Here is a 17,724-nt window from a genome sequence, read left to right as displayed (position 1 = left end):
ATATGTGGTGCATGTATCAGTTATATATTTAATAAAAAAGAAGAGCAATTAAAAATAATAATGACTACATTAAGAGACAGTACATACAGAAATATGTACGATTAGATATCAAACATTCAAAACCTCCAAAGCTCAGGAAATTAAAGCAAGAATTAACAAGTGGGATAGCATCAAACTAAAAAGTTTCTTCTCATCAAAGGAAACCATCAAGAACCTAAAGAGGAAGCCTAAAGAATGGGAGGAGATCTTTACCAGCCACCACTCTGATAGGGGGCTAATATCCAGAATATACAAAGAGCTCAAAAGACTCTACACTAGCAAAACAAACAACCCAATCAAGAAATGGGCAAATGAACTAAATAGACACTTCACAAAAGAAGAGATACAAAGGGCCAATACATACATGAAAAGATGTTCTTCATCACTGGCCATCAGGGAGATGCAAATCAAAACTACACTGAGATTCCATCTAACCCCAGTCAGAGTGGCAAGCATAAAGAAATCAAATAACAACAAATGCTGGTGAGGATGTGAGAAAAGAGGAACTCTTTTACACTGTTGGTGGCAATGCAAACCAGTTCAGCTACTATGGAGATCTGTGTGGAGATTCCTAAGAAAACTAGGAATAGATCCACCATTATGATCCAGCTCTACCACTCCTGGGTATTTTTCCAAAGGGGTTGAAATCAGAGAACTATAGCAACATATGCATACCTATGTTCATGGCAGCACAATTTGTAATAGCCAAAATATGGAACCAACCCAGATCTCCATCAACAGATGAATGCATTGCAAAACTCTGGGAAATACACACAATGGAATTCTATTCAGCCATAAAGAAGAACAAAATCATACCATTTGCAAGAAGATGGAAAGCCCTGGAGAGCATTATGTTAAGTGAGATTAGCCAAGCACAGAAGGAGAAGGTACATATGTTTCCTCTAATATGCCCAAACTAGGGAACATAGAGAATACCAGTGGGACTCCAGATAATGGAGGGGAAATATCAGCAAAGTTTGAATGGAAAGATAGGAGAGGAGGAAGGCTGAAATTGATGAGTAAGGGTCTACATCCAAATATGTGTAAAATTATGAAAATGGCATGGTTACCCTGGGCAATCATTGGTTGGAGGGGGGAAGGGATAATGGGGGCAGGGGGGAGAGGGCATAAAGTACAGTTTAAATGTATACCATTTATGTTCAATAAAAAATTGTATTAAAAATGTGAGTAGAAATTGAGGATAAATCCAGAATTTTAATTTACTTTTTCTAACCATTTTATTGTTTTCTTTCTTATCCTTATGTTGTTATTATTTCAAAATAGCTTGTTACAATCAAAAGATGTTTTTGGTGGGCTCCATGGTAACCACAAGTTAAAAATTTGTAAGAGACAAGTAAAAAATAATAAGTAAGCCATTAAATCATACTACAAGAGTAAGTCAATTAACCACAAAGGAAGACTGTAAGAAAGCGAGGAAAAAAACTAGAAAATAAGTCATGAAATGTCTGTAGTATGATCTTACCTATAGATAATTATCTTATATGTAAATGGATTAAATTCTCCAGTTAAAAAACAGAATAATTGAATTGGTAATGATAATAATAATAATAATAATAATATTGAACTATATTCTGTTTACATGAACAAACTTCACCTCTAAGGGCATTTATAAATTAAAAATGGAGAAATTAAATAAAGTAGTTCATTCAAATAGAAATTAAAAGAATGAGTAGTCATACTTTTGTTGTTGTTATTGTTGTTTTTGCCACACTGGGGATGGAACCCAGGGGTATTCTAGCTCTGAGCACACCCCCGGCCCTATTTTTTCATTCTTTATTTTGAAACAGGGTCTCACTGAGATGCAAAGTGCCTCACTAAATAGTAACTGAGACTGCCTATTAACCATGACCCTCCTGCCTCAGCCTCCCAAATGCTGTGATTACAAGAGTGCATCGCCACACTAGGCTTCATACTTCTATAAGATAAAAATAGACACTAAATCAAAAGCAGTAAACAGAGACAAGGAAGGTAATCACATAATAATAAAGGGCTCAATAAAGTGAGAAAATAATTACTTTAACTATTTGTGCACCTAGTATTATAGCAGTCAAATAAAATATTAATATATCTAAAGAAAAAGATAAAATATAGCACAATAACTACTGGGACTTTGAAACCTGATTTCCAGCAGTGAAAATATCTACCACGAAAATAAAAATTAAAAAAAATCAGAGTAAAATTTTATCCTAGTCCAAATGAACCTAACATATATTTATACAATATACCTTCCAATAGTTAGAAACTGTACATTATTCTCTTTAACTCAAGGAACATCCTCCAAGATGGGCCATGCAATAGATCCAAAAAGTGTCAAAATATTTTTTAAATTAAAATTATATTGAGTATCTTTTCTGATCACAGTGCAATAAAATTAGACATCCATAACAAGAAAAATCTTCAAAGCTATACAAATATATGAAAATTTATAAAACCTATTGTAAGACCTGGAAATACAAAGCTTCTAGAAAAAAACAGTAGCGAGGCATGGTAGCACACATCTGTAATCTCAAGACTTGGGAGGTTAAGACAGAAGGATTCCAGGTTCGATGGCAGCCTTAGTAAGTAGTAAGATTCTCATCAACCTGGCAAGACCCTACTTCCAAATAAGAAATAAAAGTCAAGCTGGAGGTGTAGCTTGAACGTAGAATTCCTCTGGATTCAATATCCTGTATCACACACACACACACACAGACACACACACACACACACACACACACACACACACACCAAAAAAAAAAAAAATAGAAAACATAGTAAAAATGTTTCAGAATATTGGAATGGGCAAAGATATTTTAGACAAGATGCCAAAAGAAAAAAAATGACATATTTATTCTACCAACTAACAAGAAAAATAAAAAAGAACACCAAAGGAAAGGAAACAATTACCAGAGTTAAGAAACAAGATAAAATATTTTTTCAAACTATGGATCAGTCACAATACAAAGAATGTATAGGAACTCAGGAAACTCAATAGCAAAGCAAAATAAATAATTTGATTAAAATTGGGCAATATGTCCAGGCGTGGTGGCACACGCTTGTAATCCCAGTGCTTGAGAGGCAGAGACAGGAGGATTGCGCAGGTTCAAAGCCAGCCGCACCGGCTTAAGAGACCCTATTTAAAAAAAAAAAAAGTATAAAAATATGTCTGGGATTGTAGCCTGGAGGTAGAAGGGTTTCCAGGAACCCCAGTACCACCAAAAAGGGGGGGGGGGGCAATAAGCCAGGCATGGCAGCATATGCTTGCAATCCTAGCCTCTGGGAGGCTAAGGAAGGAGGATTGCAGTTTGTGGACAGCCTCCACTAATTAGTGAGGCCCTTTGAAAACCAGTGAGACCCTGTTTTAAAAATTAAAAATAAAAAATAAAAAATAGAGGTAGGGTTATAGCTCAGAGGTAGAATGCCCCTGAGTTCCATCCCCTATAGCACAAACAAACAAAAATGGGGCAATTTACCTAAATACATTTTTCTCAAAAGAAGGCAGACAAACAACAGATACATGGAAAGATATTCAATATTATTAATAATTGAGAAAATCCAAATAAAACCCATGAGATATTGCTTCTCTCCAATAAGAATGACTAGTAGCAAAAACATAAGAAGTGCTGGACTGGAGAGGATGCAGGGAAAAACCAACACTTGAACCCTGTTGGTGGGGATGCAAATTAGTACAGCCATTATGGGGAAAAGTATGGTAATTTCTCAAAAAATTAATACTATACGCTTCAGCAGTCCTGCTATGAGGTACACATCCAAAGGAAATAAATACCTATGTTGAAGTAACATCTGTACCCTATGCTCATCACTGTATTATTCACTACAGCCAAGAAATTAAAACAAATCTAAGTGCCTAACAACTGATGAATGGATAAATAAATGTGGTACATATGTACAATGAAATTCTATTCTGTACATACAGAGAATGAAATTCTGTCATGCATGATAGAATGGATGGAACTAGAGATTGTGTCAAATGAAATAAGCTAGGCCCAGACAGATAAACTCACTTGATCAGAACACATGTGGGGGATTTGAAAGAAATGTTGATCAACAGACACTAAGTTATAGTTAGGTAGGAGTAAGAAGTTTTGGTGTGTGTTTTTGTACTAGGGTATCCGGAGTTAACTATTTTGTACTATATATTTTAAACCACTGGACTAAATGATTTCAGATATTTTCATTATAAAGAAATGGTGGCTGTTTGAGGAGATAGATGTATTTAGCATGATTAAAACATTTTAAAGTTTATTGTCTGTTATTATTTATCTGTTCTATACACAAACACCATACCTCAGCTATCTTGTAAGTACTGTGAAGGAAACAAACATGCCTGATGCCCACAGTCTTCTGTGCCCTGTACGATATTCTACATACATGTTAAAACAGTTATCCAACACCAAATTGTTCAGTTGAATAGCTGACTTACATTTGAGTTACTTGTTAGGATCAAATGATAGGTGAGCAAAGAAAGGAGCTTTCTGTAAACAGTGCTACAATATAAGTATAGGAGGAAACCAATTCTCATGGAAAGTGGCCAAGAGTGTGATCCTCATTGAACTCTTTCTTCTGTTTTTGAAACACTTATCAAATCCCAAGGAAGGTTTCTCTCCCCCTTAAGATATGAAGATGTGTGTGTGTGTGTGTGTGTGTGTGTGTGTGTGTGTGTGTGTGAAAATGGAAAAAGATCTTTACCAGCCACCACTCTGATAGAGGACTAATATCCAGAGTATACAGGGAACTCAAAAGACTCTACACTAGCAAAACAAATAATCCAATCAAGAAATGGGCAACTGAACTGAATAGACATTTCACAAAAGAAGAGATACAAATGCCCAATAGATACATGAAAAGATGTTCTACATCACTGGCCATCAGGGAGATGCAAAACAAAACTACACTGAGATTCCATCTAACCCCAGTCAGAGTGGTAAGCATAAAGAAATCAAACAACAACAAATGCTGGCGAGGATGTGGGGAAAGAGGAACTCTTTTAACACTGTTGGTGGAAATGCAGAGTAGTTCATCCACTATGGAAATCAGTATGGAGATTTCTTAGAAAATTAGGAATAGATCCACCATATGGCCTGGCTATACCTCTCCTGGGTATTTGTCCAAAGGGGTTGAAATCAGAGAACTACAGTAACATATGCATACCTATGTTCATAGCAGCACAATTTGTAATAGCCAAAATATGGAACCAACTTAGGTCTCCATCAACAGATGAATGGATTGCAAAATTATGGGAAATACACACAATGGAATTCTACTCAGCTATAAAGAAGAACAAAATCATGTCATTCACAAGAAGATGAAAAGACCTGGAGAACATTATGTTAAATGAGATCAGCCAAGCACAGAAAGAGAAGGGACATATGTTTTCTCTAATATTACTCCAAACTAGGGAGTAATAGGAATACCAGAGGGACTCCAGACAATGGAGGAGAAACCTCACAAAAACTAGAATGGAAGGTTTGGAGAGGAAAGTTGATTAATGAAGGCACTATCCAAATTTGTACAAAAATATGTAGCATGGTTGACCTGGACACTCATTATTGGGAGAGGGGAAGGGGAAGTGGGTGGGGGAGGGCACCAAGCACAGTCTGAATGTATGCCATTTTCAGTATGTCCCACATACAAATAAAAATAATAATAAAAGAATAAAAAATAAAAAGATGTGTGTGCAAGTCTTTACACACACATATATAATTCTGCATATGAATTATTAGAACCAAAGTGTGGTAATAGATGGAGTTTTAATTGGAATAATGACAAAGGACTTTATATTTTAGAAGAATATAATTAATTTGGTAGACATTTAGGTTACATTCTCACCAACAGTTGATATTGTCAGAACTTTAAGTATCTGACAATTTAGTTGTGCATACACATACTATATATCTATATCTATATCTATCTATCTATCTATCTATCTATATATATATATATATCTGTATATCTATATATGTATACATACATATACAGAACTAGATTATTTGTATATATTTAAAAATAGTGTGATTACTTTCCGGGTATATTCTAATTCAAGCTGACGTAGGAGGCAGGTTTCCTACAGCTACATATAATTGAGTGTTCAGTTCATCACTTGATCTCAAAGGTTACTCTAATATTTAACCCCAAGCAATATTTCCAATGTCACTGACTTCTACAGATTTACAAAATCTAGAACACAAAGGCCCTTGTTGAGAGCTTTGAAACTTGTTCTGTCAGTTATATCTGATAAAGAATGCTTGAAAGGGGATCCAGATTAAGTCCTCACTGCAGCTCTCCTCTACAATAATGGTGTCGAGGAATGCTGTATAATGTGCTTCTCCTAACAGGCTCATGCACATAGCTTCACCAAATCCTTCCATATACTTCAGAGACAGTAAGTCACTTTTTATTACCTCATTTATCAAATGAAATTATAGAGGTTCAGAAGCATTGACTGGATTCTCTCATTTCATTTGTAAAATTTGTATGGAAGCCAGTGTAGTGGTGTATGCCTGTAATCCTAGTACTTGGGAGACTGAGATGGAAGGATTGCAGGTTTGAGGACAGTCTCAGCAATTTAGCAAAGTCCTCAGCAGTTTAGCAAAACCCTGTTTCTGGAATAAAAAATAAAATAGGACTGGGTGTATAGCTAAGAGGTAGAATGTCTTCGAGTTTAATCCCCAGTAAATCACACACACACACACACACACACACACACACACACACACGCATGCACACACATGTAAAATATGGGGGGGATGGAGAGAAAATGCAATGGGAAGACTGAGCTAAGCCTTCTGAGTTAAATACAGTTTAAAAGAGCAAAGAGCTTCCACTATCTAGAAGTAAGTAATTATGTAAATAATTCCATGAAATGGTAGAGTGAGGTAAATTTTAAGAGAAGTATAAAGCAACCCAGAGCATTTATAAAAGTGTAAGATCAGACCTGGAGAACATTAGTTTAAGTGAGATCAGCCAAGCACAAAAAGAGAAAGGTCATATGTTTTCTCTAATATGCCCAAACTAGGGAGTGTTAGGAATACCAGTGGGACTCCAGATAATGGAGGGGAAACCTCAGCAAGCTAGAATGGAAGGGTAGGAGAGGTAGAAGGCTGAGGTTGATTAATGGAAGTGCTGCATTTGAATATGTGTAAAGGTATTAATGTACTGTGGTTAACCTAAACACTCATTTTTGGGAGGGGGAAAGGGGAAGTGAGGGGGGAGAGGACACCAAGCACAGTCTGAATTTATGCCATTTCAATATGATCCACATAAAAATATAAAATGTGGAAGATCTTGAGCATGAGGTTTAGAATCATAAAATTACCTTGGGTAAGAATACCCAAGCCTCACTTTTTTTATCTGTAAAGTGGAACTTCAATGCAATGTCAAATGATAAGTTTTAAGGGTTTTGAAAGTTTAGTTTGTGATGTGCTACTACCATTACAAGCTCTATAAACTTGGCCTAACCCTGGAACTTTCTCTACTCTGGCTTTATTTCTCAGCAAAAAGAAACAATAGTGCCATCTTATAGGTATCTTACAGATATTAATGAGATAAAGCCCCACAGTTCCTGTTGCCTGGAAAATGCTCAGTGTATTATAACTGCCTTCATGATTATAATACTATTAATAGTATGTTTGGAAGCTTGGAAAAGGCTTGATTGACAATATGACATGAAATAGGTTTGAACAGTGGGTAGGATTATGATTGGCAGAGAGTAGAAAAGGCACAGCTTGCAATGAGAATGTTCTGAAGAGCACGAAGCTATTTTCTGCACTGATACATATGCTATCAGGAGAATAATAGGAGGATGTTTAATTGGGGTGATGACAAAGACCTTTAAATGGTCACTTAGAAGAATGTAGTTTATTTGGTAGGAACTAAGGGATCTCTATCACATTCGCACCAAAAGTCGATACCATCAGACTTCTAAGTATTTAACAATCTAATTAAATTAAAATTTTATATAGTGTTAACAATTTGGCTTTTTTGATTATAAACAAAATTAGAAATATATATGTATATATATTTTTTATTTATTATTTTATATATTTGTATATATATATATATATAATTTATCACTTTGGAATACAAGACTTGAGAGGATATACAAGCACATATCATCCAATAAGCCCTCATCCAATCCCCATCCCATTCCCTCCCCCTCTGTCAATCCCATGCTTAATTGGTAATTATCTTTGATGTATTTGTTTACACACCTCATGAGTTTATATTAAAGAGATTCCATCCTCCCCCATCCCCTCCCCTCTGATTGGTCACCTTAATTGCTTCTCAATAGTGCCTTTACTACTACTTGACCTCCTCCTGTTACCCCTTTCCTCCTAGTTCTTGCTAATTAGGGGAAGCATCTGGATTTTATGTTCTGTGCTATTTCTATGTGCATGCCGCATTGCAAGTTCCGATTCCACTCTTGATGGGCCCAGTAGTGGCCTGGCCACCCAGGGGACTCTTATCCGACCTCACTGGCTCCAGCACTGGCTTTGCTTCATGAGAGGCCCCGATCCTGGCCTCGCTGGCCCCCACACAGAACTAACCCCTTGGCTGGCTCCGCTCCCGGCCTCAGAGGCCCCAGCACCAGCCTAGCCTCACAACAGGCTCCAATCCCAGCCTTGCTGACCCTGGCACCGGCCTAACCGCTCAGCAGGCTCCTATCCTGGTCTCGTATGTCCCAGCTCCATCCTTGCCTCACGACAGTTTCCGATCCCGACCTCGCTGGCCCTGGTACCCGCCTTACCCCTCGGCAGAGTCCGATCCCAGCTTCGGAGGTCCCAGAACCAGTCTTGCCTCACAGCAGGCTTCAATCCCGACCTTGCTAGCCCCGACACTGGCCTAACCCCTCAGCAGGCTCCAATCCTGGCCTTGGAGGCCCCAGCACCGGCCTTACCTCAAGGTAGGCTCCGATCCTGGCCTCGATGGCTTCAGCACTGGCTTAAACCCTTGGCAGGCTCTGAACCTGGCGTCAGAGGCCCCAGCACCAGCCTTGCCTCATGGCATGGTCCGATCCCGGGCCTTGCTGGCCCCAGCACCAACCTAACCCCTCAGCAGGCTCTAATCCCGGCCTCGGAGGCCCCATCACCTACCTTGCTTCATGGCAGGCTCCAATTTGAGCCTCCTCTTCACCCAGCAGGTTGTCCCACATTCCCGAGGTGCATGGTGGTAGTATCCACCTCTGAGGAAATTTCTTCAAAGGTTCCAGGTGTATTACATCAAATCTCTGCCTTCCCTGAGTACTTGCTGCTGCCAATGCGAATATCTCCACCCTTTCCAATCTTTCCCAAGCTCTTTTCCCATACCACACAATGTTCAGTGTTCCAAAGCATGCACGACAGTAGCATTCAACTTTTGGGGTAATTTCTTCAGAGGATCAGGGTGGGTTGGATCAGATGTCTGCCTCTCCCAACCGCCATCTCAGCCACTGCTGTCACCACTGCCTTCCTCCTAGGTTTCCGCTAGACTCTCTCCTTACAGGTGATGTCCAGGATTCTTAAAGATGTGGAGAAGACTCAGTCCTCCTTTGCTGGGAAGTTTTCCAAAAGTTCCAGCTCAGATGTATATGTTTTGTCTGCATCCACAATATTCTAGTTGCTGCCTCGGTCATCCTAACCCCTCTCGAATATTTTTCTTTTTTCTTTTCCCTTTTTATTTTTTAAAAAGAGAAGAGAGTATGTGTGGTTTGGGAGGATGTGGGTTCAGGCACTCCATAAGGATGAAAATTTTTTTTCATTCCGGGTGTGTGGGGTGTGGGTTGCCAAAGGGTGCCCCTAAGGGTGCCCCACCACCCAGGGCCAGGCAGCCTGGACCTCAGGGTCCTTTTGGGTGGGGAGGGGGTCGCCTAAGGGTGCCCGGAGAAATATTTTTACATATGTATGGTTAGTAGCCCAAAAACCTATTCTAATCTCTTGTGACTAAAAGGGCCTAATACTTATTTAGTTGTATGTGGTGTCACACACCTATAATTCTAGTACTTGGGAGATCAAAACAGGAGGATCACAGTTTCAAGGCCAGTGTCAGCAACTTAGCAAGAACCTATTTCAAAGTTAAAAGAAAAAAATAGGGCTGTGGGTATAGCTGAGAAGTAAAATGTCCCTGGGTTCAATCCCCTGTAAAAAAAATATATATATATTGAATGAATGGGTAATTAATGAATGATTGAAACAAGCCCCAGATGCCTCCCTCCCTCAATCCACAAACATCAAAGGCACTTCAAAATGATATGTATAGAAACAATTTGCTTTCTGCCTAAATCAAAATTTTAGCTACAATGATGACCTTCTTAGGCTTAGGGAGATGTATTCATGAGATACCCATTCAGGACATTCTTTTGGAGGGAACACTTTCAGTCACACCATGCCAGTGTGTATCTCTACTAGACATGTGAAGCCTTGGCCCTTCTCAGAAAGAAGCATTATAATGCTGGAGGCAATCACCCTGTGATTTAAAAAGAGAATTACTTAATCAACTCTTTCAGTAAGATGTATTCTTAGCCCACTGATGCCACTCCCTGCTGAGACAGTTTGGCTTTGCAAAAGGGTTCCTCAAGTCTTCCTGTCCTTAGTGCGTAAAATTAAGACGCAATACTGACTAAGGCCACAGGTGTTGAAGTATCAAGATATAGAAAATTAAAGACAGCATTAATAAAGAACCAAAGACAGTTTTCTGTTTTGAGGTCCCACTTACCCTTTTATATTAAGAAGCCAATATCATACCCATAGTTATTATTTGTTAAAATCTGTGATCAATAGATTTTGAGATACTTGCTGAAAATATCTTTTTCTAGATCTAGAGATTAGCATCATGAATAAAAGTCCAGAGCACTTCAAATATTTGCAATAGTAGGAGAGAAGACAAGAGTGTCTGAGATCTGAAGACAGGACAGGGACTAATTATGGAAAGTTTTTTTTTTTTTTTATTGGTGCACTGTATTCATACATCATAGTGGGATACAAACTTTTGTAGACATACATGCACACATCGCCCAGTCAGCCCCCCGCTCCCCACCCCATTCCCTCCCCATCCCTCTTTCCCATGCTTGGCTTAGTGGTTGACGTCTAGTATTATAGCAATTTATCCAAAATTAAAAATGATAATCTCTCATAACAGTTTCATTTGTCTGATACCAAGCTTTTGATGACTTAAAGATAACATTTCAATATTTCTTTTTACTTTCTTTCTTACCAGAGAATATTTTTTTTCTATTTTTTAGGTGAAACTATCATATATTTATATATTTATTTTTCAGAAAAAAAAATCTATCCTAATATGGAATATGGACTCTAGATACCCAAAACGATCTTGAAAAAGAACAAAGCTAGAAGATATATATTTTCTGATTTCAAACCATATAAAGCTACAATAATTGAAACAGTGTACTACTATTCTAAAGGCAGATATATAAACCATTGGAGTTAAATAAAAGCCTAGAGCAAAATTCTTCCCTATATTGTCAAGTTATTTTTGACAAGGTTTCCACGAACATTTGGTGGTGGAAATAATAATCTTTTAACTAAATATTGTTGAAAAATAATAATTACATGGAAAAGAATAAAATTGGACCCTTACCTAATCCCATATACAAATATTAACTCAAAATAGATAAAAGACCTAAATATAAATCTTAAGACTATAAAATTTTAGGAGAAATCTGGGTCATAAAACCTCACAACATTGAAATTGGCAGTGATTTCTTGGATATGATTTCAATTGCACAGGCAACAGAAGAGTATACAAACTCCCTAAAAAAAAAAAAAAATGTATATCCAAAGACAATGTAAACAGAGTTAAAAGTTACTAATAGAATGGGATAAAATATTTCCAAATGCTATATCTGAAGGTATATTAATATTCCAACTAGAAATCCTAAAAATTAACAACAATAAAGGCAAATAATACCATTTAGAGATAGGTAAAAGACTAACATAAATAATGAATCTCCACAGATAACCAATCTTAGTTGTCTGTTGGATGGAAAATCTTGTTTCTCTGGTTCTGGTGTGTGTTACCTATTTCTTCTTTGTAGTTAATCTCTTTGAGTATTTTCTCTAGTGCTGGTTTTGAAGACATAAATTCCTTCAGTTTCTGTTTGTCATGAAAGCTTCTTATTTCTCCATCTAATTTGATAGAAAGTTTTGCTGGGTAGGAAATTTTTGGCTGGAAGTTGTTTTCTTTCAGAGTTTGGAATATGTTACTCCAAGCCCTTCTGGCTCTCATGACTTGGTTTGGGAAGTCTGGAGTGATTCTAATTGGTTTGCCTCTGAATGTGACTTGGCTCTTTGTTTTTGTTGCCTTTAAGATTCTCTGCTTGGCTTCCACATTGGTCATTTTGACAATTATGTGGCATGGGGATCCTCTTCTCTGATCCTGTCTAAAGGGAGTTCTATAAGTTTCCTGGACCTGTGTATCAACCTCTTGCTCTATGTTTGGAAAATTTTCTGCTATTACTTCCTCGAAGAGATTGTTGATCCCTTTGGTTTCACTTTCTTTTCCCTCCTCTATTCCAATTATTATTAGGTTAGCTCTCTTAACATGGGCCCATATTTCTTCAATATCAGATTCCTGCTGTCGGATATTTTTTTTCTAGATTAGAAACTATGCGTTCATTTTTGGAATGATCATCTTCTAAGAGCGAGATTCTGTTCTCCATGTGGTCTAATCGGTTGTTTGTGCTTGAATTGAGGCCTTTACTTCATTAATTGCATCCTTTATCTCTTTTTGGCTCTCTCTGAGTTCTTTTTGAAGCACCTCTATTATTTCTACAGTTATTTTCCTAATTTCATCTTCTAGAAATCTCTGATTTTCTGTTTAATCGGGCTCTGATGTTGTGGGGTTGTGGGCATTCATTGCTCCAGTATTATTCCTCTTTCCCATGATTTCAGAAGTTTGTGCCTTCTCTGGTTCTTCCCTTGGGTCACTATGACTTCACTTAAGGTGTTCTGGATCTCAAGTCAGTAGTATCTCAGACCCCACTACTCCTTTACTGGGTTGTATCACAGAGTCCCGACCCAGAGAATCGATAGAGGCTGCTTTAGACTGTGGGGGGTGCCAGGTTGCAAGTTCTCCTATGGTGTGATATCTCTGCCACCACCACTCCCCCACTGGGTCAAGTCCCAGTGAGTACAGTACTGGGATTTCTCCTCTGTGGTCCACAATTTGACTCACTGTTCTTGAGTATGCAGATGTAGCTGTACTGGATTCGGTGAATTCGCTGCAGCTGCAACGGTGGCAATATGGTGCCGCTGCTATGCCCTCGGCCGTGAGGCTGGCGTATTTCTTCTTGGTTTTGAGTTCCACTCTGAATCCCTGCAGCGTTTGCTGAGCTCAGCCACTGGGAGCTTTAGATGCTCCTTGTGCCGAGAAATCCCGCCTGGCTGTTCCGCAGCGGCTCACCTCGGCTTGCTGTAGCTGTCAGGTGAACTCGCCGCTGCCGCCGGCAGTAAAGCGCTGCTGCCGCATCCTTGAGCGTGAGGCCGGTGTATTTCCTCTGTGCCTCTGAGCTCTGTTCTCAGTCAGCTTTCTCTCTGGAGCCTGGTGATTTTTTTGTTTCTCTGGTGATGGTGTTTTCTGGCTATGAAAGGCGCTGATTTTGTGGTAATGGAGATTGGTTATTAGCGGGGTTCTTAAGCCCCACTTTTCTCGGTCGACATCTTCCGGAAAGTTTTATATACAGAAGTCATCATAGCAAGTAGAATTTTTCAGAATTGACAGCATGTCATGTGATATAAAGAAATTTCTATCAGAGAAAAAGTTATCTTGCCTGGTACTCACTTGGGTAATGGTTGTAGAGATAGAGGCTAAAACCTAGTGCTCTAGGTTCTCTTTAGATTCAAGAATTTAAACTTTACACACAATTTCATGTTCATAAAAGCTTTATCAGTTAGGGACAATATGAAAATAAAATTTCAATGATAAGTGACCAAGAGTTAAATCTTAGAATAAGCTTATGCTGACAAACTCCTAAAATACAGAAATAAAATGGAAATCTATTCCCCCTCCCCACTTCTCAACTAGATGATCCCAGGAAGATGACTGTAAATTCAATACTAACAAAGCATTCTGCACAAATGGGAGAGGATCTCAGTCATTTTTAGAATTAGCTTTTCATTTGAAATCTAAGTTACAGCTAACACTTCTATAAACATTTTAGTTAAGGATATACTGAGTTCATCCACTTTTTTTCAACAATTTATTCTATTTTGCAAGTTTTATTAACAAGCTGATAGAAAGTATAATGCTTTAGAAAGAAATTTTTAATGATAAAATATGTATAGGCAAACTTTTGCTTATGTAAAGCCCCAAACAAGCAAATTTTAAATATAACACCATGGTTTAATGATTCTAAAGACATTTGCCAGCTAGGCATTGTAATGCATACTTGTAAGCTCAGTATTTGGGAGGCTGAGCCAGGAGGATTGCAGATTTGTGGCCAGCCTCAAAAACTTAGTAAAGCCCTGGGCAATTTAGTGAGACCCTGTTTCCAAATAAGAAGTGAAATAGGGCTGAGGGTGTAGCTCAAAAGTAGAATGCCCTTGGGTTCTATTTCTAGTAACACACACACACACACACACACACACACACACACACACACACTCACACGTGTGCCAAAAATATGACTTTTATTTCATATTGCATTATTTTCAAGAGTTAATCTTATTACAATAAAAATTATGTTTTCCTACAAATTTCCATATGAAATTTCACCCTGATTTATTTCATAATTATACTGAAAATGGTGTTGTTTCTATGGAATGGCTATCACTTTAGTATGTCTCAGACATTTCCATCATACAAAGTGAATGCTTACCTTAACTCCCTCAAAAAAAAAAAAGATTAGTTCTTTTCCATTATTTTGCCTCAAAAGCAGCAGTAGGCATACTCTATATATGAGTGACTACTACGTGACATCTGGGCATTGTGACACATGCTTGTAATACCAGCCCTTGAGAGGCTGAGATAAAAGGATCACGCAGGTTTGAAGCCAGAATCAGCAACTTAGTGAGACCCTATTTATAAAATAGGTCTGGGAGTGTAGCCCAGGGGCAGAAGGTTCCTGGGTTTCCTCTTCATTGCCACAAAAAATAAGAACTAAAAATAAATTAAATGATAAATAGCCACAGTCTCTCTCTCCTTTAGTAGATTCCAAAGGCCAGTGGGTAGGGGGAGTAAAAGCTTCAAACCAAAACATATAGAAGCTTGCTTTATTCATTCATTCTCCTCTGTTGTGTTCTCTGCCTCCTTCAGTGGCAGTTAACATCTCCGGGTCACCTGACCAGCAAGGCCAAAGAAAGAGGCAGTCAGATAGAAGCTAACAGCAGACTGCAAACCATAGCGCCTGAGAAGACAGAGCCCATCTGGGGCCTCAGACCCTCTCCAAGAAAGCTGCTCTACATACTTCCTGTACCTCTTTGAGATTAACTTATACATCAGTCTGTTTTAAGTAAGCTTAACTTTATGTTTTTTAATGCTGCTTTCTGGACATCATGGGAATTAAGTCAATGGATTTCTTCAACTTACTTTAAAATTTGCTTTCTGACCATAACATGTAACAACAAAGTATTTCTACCATAGCAATTTCTACTTTCCCTTGAATTCACTACTCTAATAACCACATTATATAATGAGTGAGAATATTATCAAGAAAAAAAGTTTAATTTTGTCAGAGATGTTTATCTTCAAATATTCCGACTTGAGCTAGATGAAGTGGTATGTGCCAATAATCCCAGTGCTTGGGAGACTGAGACAGAAGGATCATAGGTTCAAGGCCAGCTCCATCTATTTAGCAAAACCCAGTTTGAAGATAAAAAATAAAAAGGACTTCAAAAGAAATTGTTACTGACATGAGTTCAGGATATCATGTCACTGATGCAATGGTATGGGGACTCTACTGGATGATCATAATTAATGGACTACATGCGTATTAAAACTACACAACAGGCCGGGCGTAGTGGTCCACTCTTGTAATCCCTGTGCTTGGGAGGCTGAGATAGGAGGATCGCACAGGTTCGAAGCCAGCCTCAGCTACTTAGTGAGGCTCTCAGCAACTTAGACCCTGTTTCCAAATAAAATATAAAATAAGTCTGTCATTATAGCCCGGAGGTAGAAGGCCCCTGGGTTCCACCCCCAGTACCACAAAAAATAAAAATAAAAATAAATTTAAAAAATAAAACTACACAAAAATATTCATCAGAGCATGAAAAGTAAATATTTTAACTAAGAAAATATCCTTGGTACTAGTTTTGTTTATTTGACAAATGCGAGAGTCTTGGCTAATAATAAATCAAAGAAATAGTAATAAGAACTTGACTGGCATGGTGGCGCACGTGCTTATAATCCCAGTGCTTGGAAGGCTGAGCAGGAGGATCACACAGGTTCAAAGCCAGTCTCAGCTTCTTAGTGAGGCTCTCAGCAACTTAATGAGACCCTGATTCCAAATAAAGTATAAAAAAATAGGTCTAGGAGTATAGACTGGAGATAGAAGACCCCTGGGATCCATTCCCAATACCACAAAAAAGAACTTTTTTTTTTTAAATCCAGATACCCATCTTGTATCTATGAGTAACAACAGAATTCAAATTCAGGTATCTGGCTACAAGTCCTGCTTTATCTCAAGGGGGAAGAGAGTACGTTTTATAGTCTGAATAAAAAGCCAAATATTGTTGTCACCAAAAGGCATCTGAGAAAGTCCTGGAGAGGAGACCCTCAACTCAAGTAGATGGAACCCTTGTCAGTGTAGGAAAAAGTTTCTATGATGCAAGCAGAAATGAAAGAAAACACACTCAAGGGAAATGAAGGCTGTCTCAAGAATGAAACGTAATTTGGAGTTCTTGGGCTCTTCTTCGAAAGGAGACTTGGTGAGGGGTGGGTGTGGAAAGGTATGTGAGCGTGGCCTCAGTGAGGTGACCACAAGATGGTCAATGGTAGAGAGGCAGGTGTCAGAATCCTTAGGTTGATCAATAGATAATGTTAATAAAGTACTTATGTATAGAGTTTGCATCTCCATTTGCTTAATCTACCAAAACAACATGTGTTTTAGTTGGGCTTATTAAGAGTGCACAGGGCAATTTTAATATGTAGGTAAATTTTTAGTACCAACACTGTCAGTGAAGATTTGTACATTTTCCATAAACTGGGGACTGACAGGACTGGAAAAGACTGGATTAGTGGGTGACAGGCCTGGAGGAATACAAGCTTGGGAGTGATGGTATGAGGGATTTTAGCACAAGCCTTTCGGGTTAAAGTTATAATCTCCTTTCTAGCAGTAATTTTCATTTTCTCGTTTCCTATCTCACTGTCACTATCAGCTTTCCCAGTTGGCTGGCTAATGTACGAGACTGGTTGGTTAGGAAATTATATCCACGCAGAGCTGTTGTGTGCCACTTATGACTGAAAATAGCCTATTACTATAAACCAAATGCTATGGTTTGCGTAAGTATTCCTCTAAGGCCCATGTGTTAAAGGCTTTTTTCTCAGCTCATGGAGCTATTGGGAAGTACTGAAAACTTTAAAAGGTGGTGACTAGTGGGAGGAAGATAAGTAATTAGGGATGTGCCCTCCAAAAGGATGTTAGGACCCTGAACTCTCCCTCTTCCTTTCTTTTCCTTTTCCAAATTCCAGTGGATGAACAACTTGCTCTACCACATGGTCTCTGCCATAATATGC

The sequence above is a fragment of the Muscardinus avellanarius genome (assembly GCF_963383645.1).
Source record: "Muscardinus avellanarius genome assembly, chromosome: 1".
Classification (NCBI taxonomy): Eukaryota; Metazoa; Chordata; class Mammalia; order Rodentia; family Gliridae; genus Muscardinus; species Muscardinus avellanarius.
The sequence above is the reverse complement of the archived record's forward strand: the minus strand, read 5'-3'. Positions refer to the sequence as shown.